Consider the following 6000-nt stretch of genomic DNA (forward strand, 5'->3'; position numbering starts at 1 on the left):
CTCTGTAAAGTCTTTAGAGCTGACAGTCCTGTTAGGTTTGTTTTTAATCTTCATGCTAAAAGTGTCAATGGTGATTTTGTGAACTGGTCAGAAAAATTCACAGGTCTTAAATGTTTTCGGGAAATTTATATTGGACACTGCTCTTTGTCTAGCAAATAAAAGATGTTAATATATTCCTGTTACCGGCATGTGCACGACTGTTATTAGAAGCCACTTTATCATTTTCTTGCTTTAAATAGAAATGTCTATTTATGAATTCTGCTTGTAGTTTTTTCACAAATAAAATAGTAACATTTAATTAAATCTGATTTTCTATTCTTTGGTGTTGAGGAAAGGACCAAGTCAGTTTGCTGTGCTAGTATCTTTCTAGGTAAACTTTTGATTTTATTTTGCATGTTTAACATGACATTTATGTATGAAAGTTATGCATGTTTTTGGGTACTACTGATGATCCAGATAAGCCATTTATATTAACACTTTTGCTTCTTACACTTGATCATATCCATGATGTGCCAAGCTTGGTAATGTGTACATTTTCATTATTTCCAGCAAAAGCATATACATTACTAATACTAATATCTTGGGGACATGTGTTAACAGAATTTTCTTCCACATGCTCCTTGTTGGATCCAATGCTCTATCAGATTATTAATAGGCATAAGTTTCTATTGAAGTGGATATCCTTTTCAAATTGTACAGAAAAAAAAAATCATTACTGTAGAAGATTTGTGAAACCCTGTACCTAAGACACTTATATTTTCAAATTTTGAAATATACTTAACGAACACTGATCAATTTAAATTTTGGTTCTCTGAAACACTCTTTTTTGGCTATGTTGTATCTAGTTAGTTCAAACAGTAGGGACTATAAGAATAAAGCTACAGACAGTCTAGATTGATTTGATGGTTGCTTCTATATCCTGTCACAACTGCCAATTCAGACTTTCAACTGTCAGGGAATTACTCTTTTTACAGAGGCAGAATTGTATAAAGTATAAATCATTAAACCCAATGAGTATATCATGTAGACGCTATCATTGGGGATCTGAAGTTTGTTTCTGTTGAGCTGTTCTAATGTGCATGACAGTTTTCAGCTATAAAGTAATTTGTGGAAATCTATATAATCCTAAACTTGGTTGTTTGCTTTACCTGACATTTTGAGTGCCAGAAAGGACTGGGGTTTGTTTCTACTTATAAATAGTAGCTTACCCTGACATTGTTGGTGGGGGTGTTGCTTCCTCCTTGGTAGTTCCTTGATTAGGCTGTTGTTTACTGCTTGATTAAGTTGGTTGTTCCTCGATTAGGATATTGTTTACTGCTTGTTTATCTGGTGTTAATCCCTGTTTATCTTAATGTTGATGACTGGAGAGGAGGCATTCTGGTGTGTTTGTTTTCTTTTTAGTTTCTCTTTTTTAGTGTATTGAATAATGGCTAAAGATGGTTTATCCCTATTTCCCTATTGATGGCTGATTTGTTTCAGTGCCAAGCTTTCTGGAATTCCCTAATGGTTTTTTTTATTTTGCTTGGTCTAGAATGCTCACGGTTTCTTTGTTGAAATTAAGGTTAAGTCTTGTCCATGTGTTGCAAAATTAAAGTGTTTCCATTGGGCCTTCTGACTGCTAGTTGGTGTTCCTGGATGCAGTCTGCCTGTCCTGCATAGTGGCTGTTACAGCCCATATACTGTATGTTGTAGATGACTCCTGTTTTTTTTCTTGGCCTTCTTGGTCTTTTGGTTTACTTATGATGTCCTAGAGGTTTTTAGCTGGTCTGTCTGTTGAGGTGATGCTATATATGGTTTATGTGCTACCGTGATGCTGTGTGGTTTATTGGTTGTTTCTGAGATATTTTTGATGTATGGTAGTGTTTGTTTATTTATCAAATTGATATGCCACCCATCTCTTTGACAAGCCGACTCTGAGTGGCTTACAAAGAGTAAAAAGAATAAAATATGAAAAAAAAATTAAAAATTTAAAAGCTATATAAAAACTAGAACCAAGGAAATGGACCGCTTGGAGATGAGATCTTATCCAAGTCAGCCACCTCCAACGGTGAACACCCCCTTTGGAGGCTCCTAATGTTGTTTTTTATAACTTGCATTGATTGTGCTACAGTGGTTGACTGGTCAGGCATTTTTTTTTTTTATAAAGTTGTGTGGGTATTCATTTTGACATTGTATAGGTGCTCTGTTTCCTGGGTTACTGCAATGCATTTATGCTCACCTTAATTTCATCACATGGAAAGACTTAATCATAGTTTTAACTAAATAGTGTAGGAAAAAAGATGACTGAAGCGTAAGTAACTCTCAAGTGTGAATGAAAGAGCAGGAATGTAAACTTATTTTTTAAAAAGTAAACACATTCACTAAGGATGGTGTGAAAAAGTATGAGTGAAAAAAACAAGGTGACACAAGCATGAGTATAAGTATGGGGAAGGAAAACATAAGTTGTTTACATCTAAAGTGCCATTCAATAACAAAATTTTAAAATGGATACAAAATATATTTTATCAGAGAGCAGTGAATATAAATTTTCTGCTAGAGCCAATTTCCCTTGAGCAACCACTACCAAAGAAAAGATGGTAAAGTAATGAATGAGACTCATAGGAGTGTTCTAAGTTTTAATCCTGAATGTATAGTATGGGATTGTTTCTTATAGGGCAATAAGAAAATCCTTGGTTTAAAAGAGCAGCAAACTCATAATGCTTATCATAAAAAATTACAAAAATTATGAAACAAGGGTCTTCCGGGGAAGCAATGGCAAGCTGAAGATGGCTCTTTCCCAGAACTAACGACTGTGGTGGAAAAGTGAGCCAGTGAATGGATGGATTCTTTGGAACTCCTCTCCAGATCAAGGAGACCACTAGGATTATCCACAGGTTTGCTCAGAGGCTACTCATAAAATAGCAATCTCCAATTGTTTGACAGCTCTGGATCCAGAGGAAATTCATCCCATTCAGCGCCTTCATTTGAACACTGGTTCACCCACTTCACTTAGGAGTTGCTTGATTCTTTGGATGTTGTGAACCTCCTGAAAAGCAAATATCATCTCACTTTCCTTCCACCCTGGATGAAAGACGTTTCGTGTAAGCTTTAATTATTAAAAAAGAGAGAGAGAGAGTTTTATCTTTGGAAATTAGAAAAGGAGAATAGAACATTGATTTTGGAAAGCTAAGCGGCCAGCTGGAATTGCAAGAATAATTCCTGTGGGTTGTTTAAAATTTTGTAAAATTATATGTGGCTATTTTAAAATTAACTATAAGAAATTTTCCCTTGGAAAAGTTGTATTGATTGGAAAATAAACAAACAGACAAGAAGGTACTTTGAAGGTTGACTAAAGGGAACCAGAGACAAACCAAGGATTACAATTAAATGAGGAGACACCTGTTAACATAATGGGACAGTATTGTTTGGTTGCAGGGAATTAAGGCTGCTTGGGAACAATGCACTCAGAAATTACTTTCAAGAATCTTTGACACTATAAGAATGTATTTAACAGACACTATAGAAGAGGAACAGATTTTACTGGATAAAATAGAGACTGAAGCTCATGTGGATTTGAAAATGGATTTTGAAAAAAATGCCAGACTACAAGGATGACAAGAAAAATGGGTCTCGTGGATTTAAAAATGGATTTTAAAATGCTAGACTACCAAAGTGACATTGAAAAAGATGCCACAATGGATTTACAACTAACACCAGGCGGATGCATTCATAACTAAAGGGGACATAGAAATAATAAATCACAAGAGTGACTTGGAAAGTTTTCTTATCTTGGATTTACAAAAGGGATGTGTTAAATAACTGAAGCCGTCCCTAAAGGAAGCAAAGAGAAAAAAAAATATTAAGAAACCAACTTGTGGGACATTATTTAACTAGACTGAAGATTAAGCTTTTAAAAAGTAAACAGAAGGAATATCAAATCGACTTATTCAACCAAGGTTAAAATACAACTGTTGTGGGTTCTGATCAGTATTAACATTTTTTTAAAAAAATAAGGACTGAATGATGAGGTTTTGAAGATTTGTTTATAAATGGGGAAAGACCTCTTTTGCTTTATTTTTCAAAGAAAATGGTAAGTTTGAATACAAAAGAATTTTAAAATTAAAATATCTATGTTGCTCACAAATGAAGGCAAATATACATGTCCCAGGATAATGTTGCAGGATTCAATCTCGGTCAGTCACTGGGACCAGAACTTTTGTTTAAAAACTAAACCTCTAGCCCTGGTGACCACTGCAAATTGGATCCTGCGACATACGTTACTATTTCTAGTAATGGTTTTGTGCTGATTAAGACTGAATAATGATTTTTACAGTATGTTTATTGATAAAGAGATGAGATGGGGAAAAGTATTTTTTTTTTACTTTTAATACTAGAGAAGGTGTTAAGTTATAAAAGTTTCCCTTGTGTGAGGGGAAGTCATTTTTATTTATTTTTTCCTTTTTCTTTTCTTTCCTTTTGCACTTTTTCCTCTTGTTCTTAACTGATATTAGTACAGTTGCATTTAATACAGCTTCAAAGTAGAATATTATTTCTGTCTTAAGTAAAGTGTAAAAATATGATTATACATCTCAAGGCTGGTCTGCATTAACATTCTTTTATGAAGTTAATATTTGTTGCTTATAACTTTGGTATTTAATTTTACTTTGAGCAGAATTGATTGCTTAATTATAACTATACAGAGAGAATTACATTGCTTGGAGCATTTCTCATCAATTTGGGCCATCTAGATATGTGAGAATTGCAGAATTCTTGGCCGCCAAGATCATTCGCATTTCTTGGATGGCAATTCTGGGAGTTGAAACCAAACAATAAAAACTTTACAGCTTCTTCCTCTCCTCCCTAGCTTCTTTGCATTTTGTATGGAAAATTCAAGATAGAATCATTCAAATTGCCCCATTACATGAGAAAAGTAGCCTTTTGGGGGATTATGCTATTAAGCATAATCCAGTAGGTAAGTAGCATATACTGTATAGAAATTCAACATGCACTCTGTGAATGGAGGGTGAGAAGAAGACCATCACCTGGCCTAAAAACAAAGTGGGGAAATATGCTGTGTTATCTTCACGGAAAACTGCTCCCTTACAAAATAAGGACTTTGATGATGATTGCAAGAACAATGTGGGTTGCCATTCAAAATGAATGCTTTCCTGAAAAATCCCTAATGAATTGATTACAAAGAATGTCTCTAAGAAATATTTTATTTGTTGTGCTTTAGTTATTCTATATGTGTTATGCTTCATCTACTTCATTTTTTTAAAAAAATAACCTGTTATTTAAATTAAGTGTTAACTACTACTTCTTCTCCCTCCCCCTTCTCCTCTTCCTTCTTCCTCCCTTCCTTCCTTCTTCTTACTCTTCCTCCTCCTCCTCCTAGTGTCAACGCTGCTAACATCGGATGTTCTTGCTTTGACAACAGATGGAAATGCAGTCATTTTTCCTCTATTGCTTTTAGAGTTAGTTGATGCTGGGAGGGGGAATGTGGATGAGAGTCCAGCTAGTCATAACAATAATAACTCAGCCATGGGAACCCAAGGTCATTGGGCCCTGAGTTGATAGAGTTTTGGTAGGCTGGAGAGCTGGGGAAGCCATTGCTTCAAGCTAATGTGAATGTGATTTATGACTGTTTATTGGAAGAGGGAATTGTGCTTTGTTACATCGTACCCAGGGGAGGGGAATTTAGTTTTTGGTTTCGACTAAGCAGTGCCGATACTTTGTTTCTCGAATAAAAGTTTCTTTAAGGTAAACAATGCCTCAAAGCTCTTTTGAAGAGTGTCATCTGTCGGAACCATAACACCTAGCAGACTTAGAGGAAACAAATGGTGAGCTGAAGATCAATTCCACTAAAAGTAGAGTGAATGACTATGGTGAAATGAAGACCTGGCGAATAGATTGGCTCTTCATTTTTCTTATTGGATAAGGAAGAGACTTGAGAAAGCAAGTGGGCTATGCAATTGATCCTCATAAAGAGATCACAAGAAAGCAATCTCTGGTGGGTTTAGA

Source organism: Protobothrops mucrosquamatus, unplaced genomic scaffold (assembly GCF_001527695.2).
Source record: "Protobothrops mucrosquamatus isolate PMUCROS unplaced genomic scaffold, P.Mucros_1.0 scaffold717, whole genome shotgun sequence".
Lineage (NCBI taxonomy): Eukaryota > Metazoa > Chordata > Lepidosauria > Squamata > Viperidae > Protobothrops > Protobothrops mucrosquamatus.